The 19,355-nt window shown below is 42.8% G+C and overlaps 1 protein-coding gene across 14 annotated transcripts in view; it reads right to left on the bottom strand.

Annotated features, from left to right (window-relative positions):
• NCOA2 (nuclear receptor coactivator 2) overlaps positions 1–19,355 on the bottom strand; it is a 274,099-nt gene that overhangs the window by 192,061 nt on the left and 62,683 nt on the right. Inside the window, exon 1 of one of the 14 annotated variants that reach the window (XM_006131502.5) lies at positions 14,371–16,026. The exons of the other annotated variants lie outside the window; for them this stretch is intronic. The gene's annotated coding sequence lies outside the window, so the exon portion shown is untranslated. Of the gene's footprint in view, positions 1–14,370; positions 16,027–19,355 lie in introns of those variants that run through there. 14 annotated transcript variants of the gene reach the window in all.

Below are 19,355 nucleotides of genomic sequence, written 5' to 3'. Positions count from 1 at the left end.
GCTACTCTTTAGAAAACTGCTGTAGAATGTTAAAACTCTTCTAATCTGTGACTCTAGTTTGAAGCAAAACAGCTTTGTGTAGCCTCTAAAAATAGGAAGAGAGTAATGTGGGGGGAGGAGAGGAGTGAGAGGATAAGTGGGAGTGAGAACAGTTATACCATGTTGACATGAATTCATAAGAATGCCAATGAATTGTACTCCTAGCATATGGCTACCCTAAATGAGACAGTCTCCATTATCAAGCAAAAATTATGATCCTAACATTTTTTGTACATGTGAAGAAAAAAAGAAAAAAGTTCTCTTTTATCTGCCACCAAGACCGTCATTCTGCAGTCACATTTGTAATGAAATGCAGGCCAAAGGATTAGTCAGAGATAGTTCATGGAAAAAACAAAGGAAATCTGTATGCAAATACAAGACTATGGCAGTAACTAAAAAAAGAATGAATCCTACCCAAGCACAGTGAATGTTGTCCAACAGGATTCTGTATAATAGCTTTCACTCAACCCACTCCCTACAGCACACAGTAACCATTTTATTAAACGCCTCTACCCTAAAGTAGAACAGCAACATCAACATCATGATTAAGGAAATAGGGATGCACAAAATAAAATGTCCTGAATGGCACAAATATCAACCATATTCATTAACTAGGATCTTGCTGAGGAACGGTGCTGTAGCGTCAGGGGGTTCCTCTCTTCTCCCTGAACTACCCAAAGCCTGAGGGAAAAAAGAGGCAGCTTTTGCAGACCAGTTTCCCAGGCAAAGAATAAAAATGAGTGAACAGACTTATTCATGTTCAAAAGTTCAAATATTAAATAGAGACCATCAAATGAATTAGGCAAATCAGCTGTTTGTTGTTATAACACCACAAGAAAACTAGGCAGCCATGAGGAGTCAGAGTTATCTCATCCAAAAGCACTGGATTTCTAAGTGATATGAGTGTGGGCGGGGATTCGAAGAGGGGGCTGATTCTTTCCATTTTACCTCATTAGGCAGAACTTGCGTGTATGGGATTTTTTTTGGTGACACCATACAAGACTGTAATAGTTCTTGTAGGAGGGTAATGTTTAAACAACTGACCCTGTGAGCTTTCTTGGCATAGGAAAAGAAAAATATGAGCAACCTCAACATATTTAAACTAATACTTGTTCACCCAAAAGCTTATGATACTATCTACATGTTTTGTTAGTTTTCAGGGTGCTGTTAAACTATTCATTGTTTTTTAAGTTTCTCCAGTTTCAGACTAACTCGGCTACCCCTGTGATACTTGTTGACCCTCATGTTATTTTATTTTTAAAGTTTGCAGCACTGGTCTTGGATCAAAAGGGGCATATTCTGTGATGCAGCAATCTAGGGCAGTGTTTCTTAACTTTTTTTTTTTATAAAGGACCCCTTTAAAAAATTGTAGGTACGCCCAGTACCTACAGTTTTAAGACACCATTTTTTTTCTACCATTGCAATACACTTGTTTCAACAACTTAATCGTAGCTGGGCGGGCAATGAATTTTTTGGGTGTAAAAAGTACAAAAATAATAAAGCACTGTAAAACATAAAACAAAAATTCAGTTCTCCAAATTTCAGTTGTGTTGACGTACCCTCCCAGACTTCTCTCGAGTACCCATAAGGGTACTCATACCGCTGGTTGAGAAACACTGATGTAGGGTTTCTAAATCTGATCATTTAAAAGGTTCCCTTACAAACTGAAAGAAAAACATTACTTCATAGAGTAGCTGCTTTGTTTTGACTCCTTATGCAAATAAGTGCCCACACCAATCTGATCTAAATGAGAAAAGATCAAAGAGCAAGGAGAATAGTAATGAATTCACAAACAAAAGCATGTTGCTGTACACAGTGCAATTAGCAGCAAGATCAACAAGTAGGGATTGGAGATTTGAGGCCATGCTTTCTAGATGGTATTTTCTCATCTAAGTAAAGTAAATTTAATGCCAACAAAACACTGCTCAGTGTTTTCTGTGTTTCTACTCTAAAAGATAGAAACAAAGAATTCCAGTTCTATATAAATCATCTTTAGATATTTAATAGTTGTTAAGATAAGATATGATGACAGTATCATAAGGAAACAAAGATGAAGGAAGAGAGCAAATATCTAATGCTTATAGATGCACTTTTGGCATACGATATTAGCATTAATATACTGAAGGGCATTTATATAATTTATTTATATGGCTATGGACAACTAGATTTGAGCAGTATCTTTTAATATACTTCTATTTATATTTTATAGCACTTCATAAAGTTACAAAATGTAATTCCTGGAAATATGTCATAAATCCTTGTTTATCTAGAAAGCATATTTTCGCATGAAGTGGAAGGGAAAAGGGCAGGGCTACGTACATCAACTGAAACACAATCCATAGTTTTCCTTTGCCTGCATGATTTATATTTGGCTACAGACAACCATATCTGCTGAAATTTGCACAACTCTAGAAATAGTGCTTGTTAATTTACCAACTGACTGATATTCTGACAAAATGATTATATTTGTCAAACAAAAATTGTGGTTATTTAAAAAAATATAGGTGATAGACAATGGAATGACAGAATTTAAATACTGTTATTGTATGTATTATTATAGCATCGCTGTATGTAATGTTAATGATAATTTCAATAAATTGCATTTATATACTTTACTTATTACTGGGACCCTACCAAATTCATGGCTATACAAAATGCATCACAAACCATGAAATCTGGTCCCCCTGTGAAATTTGGACTCCTCCCTGTGAAATGTCATCTTTTGCATTGTTTTACTCTACACTATGCAGATTTCAAGAGGAAGACCAGTGTTTCTGGAGGTCCTGACTGGAAAAGCAGATGGGGGAGTTACAGTATTGCCACCCTTACCTCTGCACTGCCTTCAGAGCTGGGTGGCCAGAGAGTGGTGACTATTTGCCCAGGCACCCAGCTCTGAAGGCAGCATACTACCAGTAGCAGCACAAATGAAAGTGTGGCAATAGTATGCCAGGTCACCCTTACTCTTGTACTGCGACCTTCAAATATGGATGATCAAAGTGTGAAGCGCAGAAGTAACGGTGGCAAAACCATACCATGCCATCCTTACTTCTGCACTGCTGATGACAGTGGTTCTCTTCCAGAGCTGGACTCCTGACCACCAGCTACAGCTCAGTGGACCATGAATTTGGTAGGTCCCACTTATCAGTTTTCCCTCAGTTAACTCTACTACTGCAACATCTGAGCAGCTTCTAACCATCATTCTTAAGAAGTGTGTACATAAACACACCACAAAAATATTTCTTTTTTCCTCACAAGTACAGAATGTCATTCCAAAACTACATCTTCTGGGGGCTCCGGATAGGCAGTACAGGCAGTCCCCGGGTTACGTACAAGACAGGGACTGTAGGTTTGTTCTTAAGTTGAATCTGTATGTAAGTTGGAACTAGCGTCCAGATTCAGCCGCTGCTGAAACTGACCGCCAGTTCTGACTTACATACAGATTCAACTTAAGAACCCCAAGTCAGCTGCTGCTGAAACTGATCAGCAGCTGATTCCAGGAAGCCCGGGGCAGAACAACTGTGCCTCGGGCTTCCTGTAGTCAGCGCTGGTCAGTTTCAGCAACGGCGGACTTGGGGACGTCTGGGGCAGAGCATCTGGGGTGCTGCTGGGTTGCTCCAGTAGCACCGCTCCTCGGCGCTACTGGACCAACCCAGCAGCACCCCAGCTGCTCTGCCCCAGGAGTCCTGATTCAGCCGCTGCTGAAACTGACCAGCAGCAGCTGAATCAGGACGTCTGGGGCAGAGCAGTTGGGGTGCTGCCGGGTTGGTCCAGTAGTGCCCAGACCGGCGCTGCGGGACCAACCGGCAGCACCCCAGCTGCTCTGCCCCAGGGTCCACAACAAAAGCCTGGTCTGCTGGGGGGGGCACACTAGCTGCGCCCCCCCCCCTCCCCAGCAGACCAGGGACACAGGGAGCAAAGCGGCAGCGGCGGTGTGCCTCGCCTCTGAGGCTTTGCTCTGGTACCGGACCGCTTTGCTCCCGGTGCCCCTGGTTTGCTGGAGACGGTCCCCAGCAGACCAGGGGCACCGGGAGCAAACCCGCAGCCGCGGCGGGGTCCCCCCGTCTCCAGCAGACCAGGGACACCACGAGCGAACCCGCCGCGGCTGCAGGTTTGCTTGCGGTGCCCCTGGTCTGCTGGGGACCATCTCCAGCAGACCAGGGACACCACGAGCAAACCCGCAGCAACGGCGGGGTCCCCCGCTTCTGAGGCTTTGCTCTAGCAAAGCCTCAGAAGCGCGGGAACCCGCCGCTGCTGCGGGTTTGCTCCCAATGCCCCATGTCTGCTGGAGACGTTCCCCAGCAGACCAGGGGCACCGGGAGCAGCTTTTCTCGCCACGGAGCTCGAGGTGGCTGACCGCTGCCTGTGAGCTCCGGGGCGAGAAAGCCCCGTTCGTAAGTGCGGATCCGACATAAGTCGGATCCGCGTAAGTCGGGGACTGCCTGTATTTTCTTCTGGACTATGGATAGGTTAAACTATCTAATAACTCACACCCAATATGGTAACTTATTTGAAAATGATACATCTGTATTTCTTCTAGCTCTGGAAAGTCCTGAGAAATTGGATTTAAAGTCATGACACGAATAGGAGAGTTATACTAGGTAACTTTACAGGTTTAATTAAATAAAAATAATGGTTTAAACAGCAACACTCCTGATACTAGAGAGCCTGGCTTTATAGGCAGAGGCATAGTAAAAAACAGTCCTAAGACATTTTAAAATATTTATCAAATAGTTGGTTTTCTTCTCTTACAGACAAGGCATATACAGAATAGATCGTATTAGCATTAATTTACGATGACCTTATAATTCACTTGTGGCTTTCACCATGCATGAGTAATATGGCTCTTTCCAGCTCAGGATAATAGAAGCTTTATATACACCATATCACATTATCATTTATATTTATTCTATTTCATGTATAAAGTGATCATGCTTAAAAAGTCTTTTAGAATTTGAGACACATTACTATGGTATTTCCCATTTTAAGTATACAGAATCTCTGTAGAATTCTTCAAAACTGATGCAAGATATTACATTTTGTGTGTGCGTGTGTGTACACACATACACACACAGACAAAATTGAATTAGATTATCCAGATCCAGAGAACAATTTTCCATATCAGCAACATTAATACAAGGTAAATTTTGAGCCTAAACTATGTATTACTTTGTTTTCTGACTTGTTTGTTTATCCAGTATTAGCATGTAGCTGCAATTAATAATGAATTTAGCAAAGGTAATAAGAGTGAGTAACTCTGTGATTATTTGGGCAGTCTGTCTATGCACAAGCTCTGAATTCTGGTTAATATTATGAAGCTTGTTATTATAAAACTTCTGTGTCGTGGAATGCTTCTGTATGGATGTGCAATCCACCAATTGCTGACAGGCTACAGCAAAACCAGGTAAAATGGAGGTTATTAACTACTCCAAGCAAACAATAGATATGCTAAGAAGGTTGCCTGAATGGGAAACCATTTCTACCAAGTTATTTTTGTAGGGGCTGGTAAAGTAGAAAAATCACAAACAGCAGAACAAAGAAAGCAGGTTGTGGGAGAGGGACTCTCACAACAAGACATAGGAAGCTTTGGGTCAAGAGAGAGGATGATATGGACATGTTTTCATAAAAGGAGAGCAAATTTAACTCCGGGACTAGCCTAGGGCAGATAATGCTAGCAGTCCTAGAAAAGATTCCAGGATTCTGAAGAGAAACCATGAGTTGGCCAGAGAAGGGTCTTAGACATCCCAGATGTCTGTGCTCACGGCCAAAGAATTTTCCAGAGAGGTGAGAGATCCAAAGTAGCTGAGAGATCTGTGTGTGTTTATTATTTGTACAGACTGTGTATTTCTTTGCTAAGTAAAGAGCAATGATGTTTTAGAATCCCATGCACATTTTTTTGTACATGGAGGGCGGGGGACTTTCAGTATTACATGTTCCTAAAGAGTTAAACCTAGAGTTTCCATATTTCAAGATCCCAAAAAGAGGACACTGCCAGAGACTAGCTGTCAGAACAGTTTCAGAAAAACATTTGGAGTGGGGAAGGGATAATATGGAGCTCATCCATGACCACTCCCCACTCCATCAGCAAGCTTGGATCTAGAACTGTTCACTACCACAACCACTGAAAAAAGAAGGGATTTAAAATAACCAAAGCACACAAAAAATTCAGATCCAATGCAACATTAGTTATGATCACATTAATCACTAAATATTAGCTGCCACCCCATTCTTCACCTTGCATATTACACACAAAAATTATGTTAACAGAACATTAATAAAGTTGCAAAATCAGCCACTCAGAAATTAGGAAAGGCCAGATTTAAGGTTTCCTTTGTATTTTTTCCTTGGGGCAAAGATTCTTTCTTATTGTATGTTTGTACATACACTATTTGTATAATTCTATATCTATTTAATTTCAGTTAAAATTAAATAGATATAGAATTATATTTAAAAGACAACTCCAGTAATGGTTGTTTGCAATCATATTTATTGCTAACTTATTCATGAATGGATTATGTGCATGAGTTTGAATACAAATGCCTTGAAGAGATTCACAGGCAACCTTAATAAAAAAGAGCCACATCAGAAGGTGTCAGCGAACTAAAAATAAATTCATTCAACTCTGCTGAGAAGAACCAGATGCTAATCATACTGGGGGGGATACTGGATTTCAGATGCCAAAGTTTCCAATCTGCCTTTTTTAGAAGAGGACACGCATCATTATTATGGGTTGTGGACAATCGCCAGATCACAAAATCTGCTCTTAATAATGTGATTTTGGCTGGACCCTGAACTTTCTGAATAATGCTCCACGAGATGATGAAGAGGAAGCTTATGCATGTACTACAACAGTCAGAATTCAATTTCTTCTTCTAAAATGAGTATATTAGTAGTTCTCAGATTCTTCATGAGCAAAAATACTCTCCTTTTCCTAGGGATTTTGCTCACTGGTATGAAAAGTAAAAAGGATCCTTGTACTTTAGAAAAGAGAGACAGAGTCATGGATTTAAAAAAAAAAAAAAAAACCCACCACACAAAAAAGTCAAGATGGGCCCTACAGCACAAAACCAAAACCAACACCACAGTCCTTTAGTGTGGCATTAGGGAGTAATTTATTAGTGACAGCAGGACCCCTGTAATATTGGATCTGTGGGCAGCCCGGCACTAGCAAACGGCATTCTACACTCACTACTACACACAGTTAGCACTTTATGAAAGAATATGCTCTGCCATTTTAAAGGAAGTTTAGAAAAAAGACTTCATCCTTGTTGAACCCAATACATTTCATGTGCCCTCTGTCTGTTTCCAATTTCGGCTGCATATGCAAAGCTTCTCAAAAGAGACAGAATTTCTAAATACTGCTCTTCCCCATTAAGCTACACTTTAGCTTTCTTCTCTGTTGCCATTAATTCAGAAGTGATCTCTAAGACCAAGAATCAAAAAGAACTTGAGATAAAAATCTCTAACTAGCATTGCTTTCTCAAGTATTGTAGATCAATCAACAACTTTAACTAAATTAACATATACAAAGATGAAACCAGTTTAGGTATATCTATATTAGGTATTTACACTTAGTTAATTTGTCCACTCTTCTGTCACAGATGAGGCCTAAGGAGTGTTTATAATTTTATTTGCAATATTTTAGTACCCTAGACCAGGGGTTTGCATTTTGGAGGCTGTGGCCCACTGAGTCCACCACAAGCATTTGCCAAGAAGTCAGTACTCTTGAAAATCCTGGGCTTAGTTCTAGGCAGTAGCCTAGAAACATATCCAATCAGCTGAGATTGTGTGCTGAGGAAAGCACACACTACCGCCCCATCTCCATTATACTGGAAAGAGAAGGGGAATATGTGGGATCGGGATAGGCTGAAGCACCCTCCCATAAACACACATGCACTCACACTCCTGCCAATAAAGAGAAGAGAGGGGCAGAAATGGGGACCACTTTAATATCCTGCTGCAAAGCAAGCTTACACACATGCTTCTCATTTGCACAGATGGTGGCACAGGGGATAACCCAACCAAGATGACCGTGCTGTGGATGTTCTATAAAGTGTATTTTAATTGTGTGCACAGATATTATATAATCCATCTATGTGGTTACCATTTTAAGAGGAGATGCACAGAGTTAACAAACAAGGCATTCTGGTCTCCAGATATCAGTTTTGGACAAAGGACATTGATCTGCAAATTAGAACAGTCCCTCAGATTATCAGGCATTTGGAAATTCTGCACCTGTTCAAGACCGTGAATGCATTTACTACTCTTTTCTGACTGAGGGATCATTTGTGGCTTTTAACCTCTGGCTGCAATAGAGACATTCAGTGCCCCAAGGGGCAATGCAAGAGGTACTTTGCCCAACTCCACAGGAAGTTGCTCAGCAGTATCACAGCTGATGACAGGGAATTTGTAAATTCAGCATCCATTCTACACCACACAGAGAATGAACAATTGTAGTGCAAGGTACTGTTACCTGAAATAGTGGATATGGAGCAGTAGCCAAGAAGTTCCACTGCCAAGAGAGCATTTGTCTCACCCCAGTTAATATGCACCTTGGCTACTTGTGATGTACAGAGGCCAACAGTTCCCTTTCAATGTAACCAGTTCGGTTAGGGGCATCTCTGGAGCACAACATTTCTTTCATTTTTTTTCAAATTTTATCTTTTTATTAAGAAATGTATAAAACAATAATTCACCAATAACACTAATTAGTGCTGTCCCACCAGTTATGTGCCTTCCAAAGCTCTGGATTGCATCAAGCCATTAATATACAATATTTATAGGACAATGTGTATAGTGCCAATAACATTAGAATGCAGGAATGTAAACAAGGAACTATAGCAGTTTTTCATTCATTAAGTACACAAGAGGAAAAAAAACCCAGAGTTTGCATACTAGAAAAAGGACAAAATCATCAGCAAATGGTATTTTATTTTGAAGTTCCTAAGATACTATCAAAAAGAAGAGATTAAAAAAAAAATCTATCAAAATATTTAACAATATTAACTGAAAGCATCCTGTGTCAGTGTGAAATGCAACAGTGCTAAACTATGTGCTTCAGATGAACAGGCAATGTTTAGAATACGATAGCATCAGAAAACAGTCTCACACAGCACTATAGCAATGAAAAAAATGTTGAATTGTCCTGTAAAATGCTTTTGATTTCAAAATGAGTCTAAATTGACATCAGGAACAAACTGCAGCAACCCTGCCAAAATATCTGCTAGATATTTTAACTCCAGGCAGTTTCAAACTTACCTTTGGTCTTCCATGTTGACTCTGTGAAAAGTACGTTTGATATATCTAAAAATTTCAAGTAAAAAAAAAATGTACACACACAAGAACAAATTGTAGACTTACTTCCAAGACCATCTTAGTCTGACAGAGACTGCTTAAAGAGAAACCTACCTATTAAATGCCACCATAATTGCAAAAATCAGCAGTATTCCCTGTAAGCTGTGCAACTGTGTAGCTGCTTAGGACAGATTCCAATGCCGCAGAACTGCTTAGGCGAGTTCCCACAGCTAGGTTTGGTGGTGCACATTCGCACTTGTCTCCGTGCACATAACATTTATTCCCCACATGGATGGGAAAGATTAAGAGGGAACATTGGTCCTTAGTAAGGAAAAGTTTGAGAATGCCCTACTTTAGAACAATGCTAAACTTGTCACAGTAAAGTCCAGGCTGACTCCAAGGGCTGTGCTACTCTGCAGTTATGTGAGCTTAGTTGCATCACTCAGGGCTGTGAAAAAATTTACCCTACGTGCAATGTATTTAAACCAACCTAGGCTCCTGTGCAGACACCACTAGTTGGATGGAAGAAATCTTCTGTAAACCTAGTGACTGTTATCTGAGAGGTGGAGTCACAAGAGCAACAAAAGAAAAAAGTGTTGTTGTAGTACGGATCTATAAGACTGCTATAGAGGCACAGGAGCATTTCTAATGTAGATATATCCCAAAACTTTAACTTAGTCACCTGAGCATGCTCTAAAATACAATTGCTTTTACTCAACTAGATAACTGTATCGAGCCTGATCCAATACAACTTCATACCTTTAAATCCTGAACTAGACAAGGGCTAACACGAAGGAAATTTAGTTTACAAATTTTTACCATAACATAATCATCCAATATGTTCATAGGTGCTGATTCTGTTGGAATAACATTGAGCGGGTTCTGCAAACTAAAGGTTTGTCTTTATTAAGGCCTGATCTGCGTTAGAAAATTAGGTTAATGTAACTACATCCACCAGAGGTGTGAAAAAAATCTATATCACTGAATGGCACAGTTAGACCAACCTAAGGCTCAATACCGATAGCACTAGACTGTCGGAAGAATTCTTCCATTGACCTAACTACTGCCTCTCAGGGAAGTGGATTACCTATGCTGACAGGAGACTTTCTCCCATTAGCATAGATAGCATCTGAGCCACTGTAGTGTTTTAAGTGTTTAAGAAAAATGGTTCAGCCTACATCAGGCTTAATTAACATGTGCTCGCTAAGCCTAACATAGAGTTGGACCTCTTTCATAGTGTGGCTGCAAAGAAAAACCTTGCAATTCAATTTAGCTGATTGAGTTCAAACCTAAACACCACCAGATAAAAATCAAGGTAAAAATGTTACCCTGCATCCACTCCAGAAAAAAAGATACAGGATTAGGTAGGTTATCTAGCATCTAAACTCAACCACTTTTTTTTTGAAGACAAACCCTAACAAAAGCATTGGTTCATTACACCACCTGGATAGTGGGTGTAAAAGGATCAAGGATGTGAGCTAACTAGATGGAATCACAGATCACCTAGGAACAGCCAAGCCTAGGGAGAAGGTGTGAACTGAACTGAATGTTAACAGTTACCTCATTATTAGTGTTTTTGTCATTGAACCCATACCCCAAAATGGGAGTCGTTTGGCTATACAGCATATGGATTATATTAAAGCACATTGGGAGAAGCAACTGGTTGAAATCTTTACAAGAAACTTGAAGGTAGAAAAATACCTTACCAGATTCTTTTCTACACTATGTACTTGTATAGTCTCTGGAGTTTTCTGGAGCTGGTCAGCAGCATCCTGTTGATTTGTTTGAAGTTATCATATTCCTGGATTTATTCAATCCTGCTGACACTAAAACTCACAAAACCCTTACCCTTGATGCCTTTCTAAAACTATCCTGTTAGAAATGTAGGCCTTAGATTTAGGGATGTTAGAATGCAACTGAGTAATTATTTTAAACCGATAAGCTGATGCTTATAGGTTAATGGTGTCGGTTACACTCAGCTGGCTCCTCGCTGCTCCATTCCCAGGGAGGAGGCTTCACTGCAGCAGGGAAATCACCTCCCCAGGAGTGGTCTCAACAGGGACTGGCTGCCCTGCTCTCATCACAAGCTGCAAAAATTTCACCATATTTAAAAATAGCAGAGTTCTGAACTAAGGAGTAATAAGGAGTACCAAGCCTGAGGCCAGGTCTACGCTAAAAGGGGAAGGTCAAATTACGATACACATTAATTACACAGTTACGTTAATTATGTAGTTGGAGTCGACGTACTTTAAGTCGAGTTTCCACGCAGTCTCCACAGCGAGAAGCTAAACAGGAGCAAAAGCTCTGTTGGCTTCCCTTATTCTTCCTTCACTAAATCGAATTCCAGAAGATCGATCGCGGCAGTGTCAATCTTCTGCTTGGTGAAGACATGGTCTAACAGAGCCACTTCTACAATATAGGTACTCACACGTTGGTATGTAGACTCCAAATACACCTTATCCCCATTTCCCTACAATGTTAGAACCCATCAAAGTACTGATCCCAATATTTGTAATACATAAAAATCATAACTAAGTTTTTAATTTTGCTAAAAATGAAAATGATAAAAGGCACCAGGGTGAAAAGCTATAAAAAAACCCACAAAACCAATGACACCCAAATGTCGGAGGCATTCATTATCACAGCTGAAATTATTCTGATTTTTTCCCCATCCACAGAGCTAGTTAAACTAATCACAGTAAAACCCCACACAATCATCTTCCTCAAATCACACAATAGTGCTCTGTAAATCTTCAGACCAAACTAATTTTTGTCATGTATTCTAGAAGCAGACAACAAAAATGGCTCTGGTCTGTTATCAATGCTTTGCAAAAGAATGTTTCCATTCCATGTCATTCACTTTATCTTCAGGAAGGACAGAGAGGATAAACAGTACAATGGGCTGTGACTAGTCTCTTAGAAAAATTTCTCTTGCTGTAATGTCATGAACATAAACCTTCATGAAAACCAAAAAATATAAGACTTCCTTTATTAGCAGTTTATTCACCTAAGCAGGGGAATTTTCTAGGGCAAGAACAAAGGCACTCTAAGCGATCCATTAATCCCAGGTACACCAAAATGGTATGAATATTCAGGTACTCTTCGAAGCCTTAGACCAAGGTGGCCAACCTACACCTGAGAAGGAGCCAGAATTTACCAATGCACATTGCCAAAGAGCAACAGTTCTATATCACCAGCCCTGATCATCTGCCAATCACCACTCAGCACATCCCACCCACTGGCAGCCCCCCTGGTCAGTGCTACCTTCTCCTTTTCCTCCTGCCTACTGTGGTCAGCTCTGTCTCAGTGGGAGACACTGAATGGGGGAAGCATGAGTGTGACAGGATCAGTGGAGAGGGTAGGAAGTGGCAGGCAGGTACGGCCGTGACTATAGGCCGATTCGGCTGTCGCCTAGGGCGCCGCCTTCAGCGGGGCACCCAATGATGACATCACTCCATTGACGGCCATGCAGGCAGGGGCGCTGATTGCGTGTTCCACGTGGGGCGCCAGCTGCCACAGCCCACCTCAGGCTGCTCCTGGTGGCAGGATCCTAGGGGGACAGGGTGGAGGGGGCGAGCGCCTAGGGCAGAGCTAGGGGTCGAACGGTGAGCACCCTCTGGCCCAGTGGAAAGTTGGCATCTGTAGCTCCAAACCTGGATTTGGTAACTATGTAAGGAGCCGCATATTAACTTCTGAAGAGCTGCATGTGGCTCTGGAGCTACAGGTTGGCCACCCCGCCTTAGACACTACTTAGCATCTTTGACACTTCGAAATAGACTCCTCTTACCACAGGACACAATTTAGCATATACCAATACAAATCAGCTTCTATAACACAAAATACATAAAGAAGTGGATTTTGGAAAGAGGGGATTAAGGTACCATTCCTACCAAGCGAACAGATCTACTAATGTTATTAAATACCTTTATTTCCCCTCTAGCAATAAGAGCTGAATATTAAATGATCCTTTGTGGAGGTGGGTAGGGGATTGATCTATAATGCTTTACAAATGAAAATTCAGTGAAACACTTTTCTCAACAAGTTAATATATTTTACATTTCAGAAGAAGTAAGCAAGCATGATTTGAAATGCAGAAAAATTTCAACTGTTACAATAACTTAATTTTAACTTGCAACTCCATTTTACTTGTGCTTAATATTTGCAAAGATCTCAGAGCACTGGCCAGTTTTATACCCAGCATTTAACTACACTACAACAGTACAGAGCGACTACAAATTGGTTTAAGGTAGGGCCAGTTTAAAAAATGTGGGGGGGGGGGGAGGGGGAAAAGAGTAAAATTTGAAAATCCAATGACACCAGCAAGTGCCCTGCAGAGCTGTCAATGAAGCACCTTTCATGAACTTAAGATTTACTAAATAATTTGATAAAGAGGAGACACCTACATAACTTAGTAGCTAACTGTTCCTTTCACTGAACAAAATTAAATGTAATAAAAGTTAAATTTATAATCAATACAAGGGCTCAGTATTTCAATTAAATAAGCCTCAAAATATATAAATCCTTCTCCAGTTCCCAATGCCAATTCCATTCTACTGAATACCTCAATACTTCACTGAATAGTTTAGAAAAATGAAGCTTGAAAGTTTCATAGCTTCCTCTGGCTTCCACAATAAGTGATTTTTGAGGCTTGGCATAGAATATTTGTCATAAAGAGAACTTAATGTATTATGTTAACATTTATGAATAATTTCTTTTTATACAAACTGAGAATTTCAAACGGATATATACATTTATACACCACAAGAGCAGTTTACATCGGTATAATCAAGTTAACTCCAGTTAAATCTCAGCCTATTAACCATTCAGAGTCTGTTTGTTCAATACATTTGGAATAAATTTGCAATCCATCAGAATTGTTTCAAGTGAGTCATGAAACAACCTAAATGAAATGGGGAGTAATCTTACTACAGAAAAACTTTCAGATGCAGAAAACATTAAATGCTTGCCTCAACCAAAAAAAAAAAAAGGACATTGAGCTGAAACTCAAACCATAGACACACAATCAGCAGTGCTACATACCAAGCTGTTCAACAATATCTTGTCGTTCAGGATGTAACATTTTCACGCACCAGCCATACAAATCCCAGAGAGTAAACCCACATTTCCTGATTTTTCTACCACAAAGATTGTCATTAAGCTACCTACATCATCAGGAATGCAGTACTACTGTAACCATACTTAAATTAACCTTTCATCTACTTTGAGCAAAACAAAAACACTGTAAGACTGGTATGGCAAGTTAGTCAGCTTCCAAGCTATTATCCATAAGTTTCAAATGAGACAGCAGAACTATTAAGACCACAAAGCTTTTCATATATGAAACTTGCCCTGAACTCCACTCAAGATAAAATGAACCCTGTTCTCCTTAGCCGGATTATTGTAATTTTCTGCTTTCTTCTGCTTGCTTTTGGTTTATAGATCACATAATGCAGTTTTATAAATACTGTCCTAGCTGCAGAATCCTAAGAGCAAGCTTTCCTTGCCATGCTGCACTCGTACTGGTTCTTTATTAATCAGACAGACTTGAAAATTACTTTGCTAATACTGTGCTGTTATTCAGATATCAACCAATGTTTTTGGGTTACAGTTATGACTTTTCTAGGTTATCTTTTTTTCTTGTGTGCTCTGCATGACTCTTGATTTTCAAGAAAGAAATAATGCAGTAAAATTCTTTTCCATACTTAGTCTCTTTAGAACTCTTAATAATCTTATGCCTTTCAGCTCCTTACATTCCCCATGGCCACAGTCAATCTTCCACAGATACTGCAGATATGAGCCAGATCTCTCCATGCAGATTCTTTGGTTATACCTCTCATGTGCAAAACCCCTTGTCATTTCAAGATAGATCTGTTAAATTAGTAATAGTGCTTAAACCAACATCTGAAAAATATTTTTACTGTACACTTGTTCCTGCACTCCCAGAGCACAAAGCCAGAAAATGTGCATGAAGGGCACTTCATTGAATGTGAAAGAAGCTTGTATTCTCCTCTCTCATGCACAAATACACAAAAAAGAAAACAAGAATTAAATTAAAAAAATACAGCTGTTGAGGAGCTCCATTACTCTTGCTGTAAATTGGTGGATTCAGGAAAAACCCTGGCCCAATCCCTGATCACAGATACAGTCAGCATCATGGAGCAAAGTTCCCCCTCCACACTCCTCCCAAGCAAAGTTCACCTCTAGTAAGGTAGTTGGGCTGGCTGAAATGCTGCAACACTCTGGATATAGCTCCCAGGACAGATTAAGCTGATCCAATCAGCCTGGAATATTTTATCCTCCCCATTGAGCATTATGTGGACACTACTGAATTGAGGGAATCTATCTGAATATTATATTTGAAAGAGTCTATTCAGCTGTCTGTCTGACTCCATTTGTTCAAGAACTCCTCTTAAGTGGTAAGAGCTAGGGCTACCAAATTTGGTATGTAGCTTTCTCTTATCATAACTTAAAGCAAGAACAGAGTTTAGTGGTGTCAGAAAAATGGGAGTGCCTGGAATGGGAATGTTTTCCAGAATATGGAAAGGGAGGGGTAACAAAGGAGAAACACTAAACTGCAAAGTAACTACTGGGGGCAGCCACAAGAGTGGCCAGCTGGGGAGAGGGCTCCACATAGCCAGATACCAGTAAGTGATCCCTGTCCCACAAACAGTAACAATGCTCCCCGCCCAGCCTGATACAAACAGGATCAGATGCTTCCCCCCCCCCCCCCACCTTAGACCATCCAGAACCAATCCAACTTCCAGGAAATACAGCCCACCCCCACCCAAAAAAAGGCTGGAAACCAGGTCTGACCCCCACCCAGACAAGAAGGCTGGGGCTGGGAACTATGGTTTGGCCCTGGATAAGCTGGAAGCCAGGGGAAAGGGCAGCTGTAGGCCAGGGCCAGCACCTGGGGCCTCTTTCCCCTCCAGACTAGGTACAGCCAGGGAGTGGGAGGGGAGCTAAGCATCGCCCCTCCTGGGTCAGCTGCAGGCTGGGGGGGGGGGGCACTGGCCACTGGAACCCAGGCTGAGGCAAGTGCCAGCCCACAGAGCCTGGCCTTCCCTTCACAGGACAAGATGGAGGTGGGGGTCGACCTGTGCAACACTGGTCCCCTAGGAGGAGATGCCAGCCGGAGAATGCAGTCTCTGGCTCCCAGGAAGTGCCGCCAGTGCAGCAGCTCCACCCCAGTTAGCTCCTGCCCAATCCTCCTAGCCTCCTGTCCTGAGCTCTAGTCTAGTCCCTGAATACATTGGGCCAAAATTCCCAGCCTTGGCTTAAGTGAGTGCATTTCTCAATAACTTCAGTGCCGTTCCGATGGCAGAGCTGAGGTTGGCGCTATGTGGATGAGGCCATTAAGATGTAAATACTGGATAAAATGAAAAGTTACCAGTTCACAGTAGCCTTCCTACAACTGGAAGAATATCATGTGTCCTGAACAGCTACACTAAAAATGACAGAATAAAAAGTCCTATTGAGTTCAATGGGATTTTTCATATTAGCAGTTAAACAGAGAGAACCTTGTCTTTAGGCTGCCTAACACCTTCCCTTATAAAGGGATCTTGCAACCTTCTCTTTGAGAAGCTCATATGCCTCCATTATTTGCAGCAGACCTTGGGGATTCCCTGTGTGGAATACCAATGGGCTACTGAAGTGGTCCCATGAAATTCCATTCAGATTTTGGCTGAGATATAAAATGTTAAAAACTGCCATTTCCCTTCTCTCTCGTGCGTTCCTCAGTAAAACACTGGCAGCACACACAAAAACCACGACTGTGAGGCAAAGCTTGCACCACCACAAACAACTCCACTGGAACACCAGGAAACTGCTGGAGTAGCTGAGTTGTAGGGGGGTAGGGAGAGGAAGGACTCTAGCTCCCAGATCCTCTCTCTGCCCCCCACTTTCAGGACTCTGAGGTATGTATGGAGCAGGATGGTAGACACAGACACAGGCAAGGCTTTCCAAAATCACCACCACTCCCAGACTCCACTCCAGCAGCCAACCCCCAATCTGGGGCCGATAGAAGAGGAAGATCCCCCTCCACCCGCTAAACACTGGTAAAGAAAGAGCAAAGCTAGCTTGGGCAAAGCTAGCTTGCTGATCACCTACTGGAACTGCAACTCATTCCACCCCTCCCCTGGGAAATCTGCACTCTCCTGTTGCCAACTAATGTTGTTAGTCTTGTTGCTCACGTGACAGCAGTTTGTGCTGCAATGCTGTAGGCTCAAGGTTCAAACCTCACTGATGATTCATGATTGCGGCTGAGGGGAATTGTTACAGTTGCACATCAGGTTTTTTAAAAATCATTTTTCATTTAAATAAAAGCCTAGGAAACTACACTCCAAAATACTAAAACAGCATTATTAGGTTGCAAATTCAAGCACTTGAAAGTTGGGATATGGCAGTTATACACTTGACTGTACAGTTTTAATCAACTCCCTTGTGCATATATGCATTATGATACATAGTACTTAGCTAAATAATATCATACCATTATTTTCACAGAACCCTATGCACAGGAGATGCGCAAATGTGGAGAATTAAGGTTGCATAGGCTACTGTAGATTGGACATTTCCTAATTTTTGAGTATTTAATTTTTGCAAACCATATAATATTCTTTTAACATAGTTTGTGTGTAATCAGTGCTTTTCTCTCTCTTTTTTTTTTTTTTTTTTGCAAAGAGACAGTACAGGCAGTCCCCGGGTTACGTACAAGATAGGGACTGTAGGTTTGTTCTTAAGTTGAATCTGTATGTAAGTCGGAACTGGCGTCCAGATTCAGACACTGCTGAAACTGACCACCAGTTCTGACTTACATACAGAATCAACTTAAGAACCCCAGGCGTCCCCAAGTCAGCTGCTGCTGAAACTGATCAGCAGCTGATTCCAGGAAGCCCGGGGCAGAGCAACTCTGCCTGGGGCTTCCTGTAGTCAGCGCTGGTCAGTTTCAGCAGAAGCTGACTTGGGGACGCCTGGGGCAGAGCAGCTGGGGTGCTACTGGACCAACCCAGCAGCACCCCATCTGCTCTGCCCCCGACGTCCTGATTCAGCCGCTGCTGAAACTGACCAGCAGCGGCTGAATCAGGACCTGGGGCAGAGCAGCTGGGGTGCTGCCGGGTTGGTCCAGTAGTGCCCACGGGCGCTGCAGGACCAATCGGAAGCGCCCAAGCTGCTCTGCCCCAGAGTCCAAAACAAAAGCCTGGTCTGCTGGGGGGGGAGGAGCACACTAGCTGCGCCCCCCCCCCCCAGCAGACCAGGGACACGGGGAGCAGAGCCGCAGCGGCAGCGGGGTGCCGCGCCTCTGAGGCTTTGCTCTGGCAAAGCCTCAGAGGCGAGGGACCCCGCCACGGCTGCCGCTCCAGTTTGGGTGCCTGTGGTCTGCTGGGGACGGTCCCCAGCAGACCACAGGCACCCGGACTGAAGCCGCAGCCGCGGGGGGGTCCCGCGCCTCTGAGGCTTTGCCAGAGCAAAGCCTCAGAGGCGCGGGGAACCGCCGCTGCTGCCGCTCCAGTCTGGGTGCCTGTGGTCTGCTGGGGACGGTCCCCAGCAGACCACAGGCACCCGGACTGAAGCCGCAGCCGCGGGGGGGTCCCGCGCCTCTGAGGCTTTGCCAGAGCAAAGCCTCAGAGGCGCGGGGAACCGCCGCTGCTGCCGCTCCAGTCTGGGTGCCTGTGGTCTGCTGGGGACGGTCCCCAGCAGACCACAGGCACCCGGACTGAAGCCGCAGCCGCGGGGGGGTCCCGCGCCTCTGAGGCTTTGCCAGAGCAAAGCCTCAGAGGCGCGGGGAACCGCCGCTGCTGCCGCTTTGACTGAAGCGGCAGCAGCGGCGGTTCCCCGCGCCTCTGAGGCTTTGCTCTGGCAAAGCCTCAGAGGCGCGGGACCCCCCCGCGGCTGCGGCTTCAGTCCGGGTGCCTGTGGTCTGCTGGGGACCGTCCCCAGCAGACCACAGGCACCGAGTCTCAAGGGGCAGCAGCAGCGGTTCCCGCGCTTCTGAGGCTTTGCTCTGGCAAAGCCTCAGAAGTGCG

The sequence above is a fragment of the Pelodiscus sinensis genome, chromosome 2, assembly GCF_052426305.1.
Source record: "Pelodiscus sinensis isolate ZL-2025 chromosome 2, ASM5242630v1, whole genome shotgun sequence".
NCBI lineage: Eukaryota > Metazoa > Chordata > Testudines > Trionychidae > Pelodiscus > Pelodiscus sinensis.
This window is presented reverse-complemented; position numbering and strand designations above follow the sequence as displayed.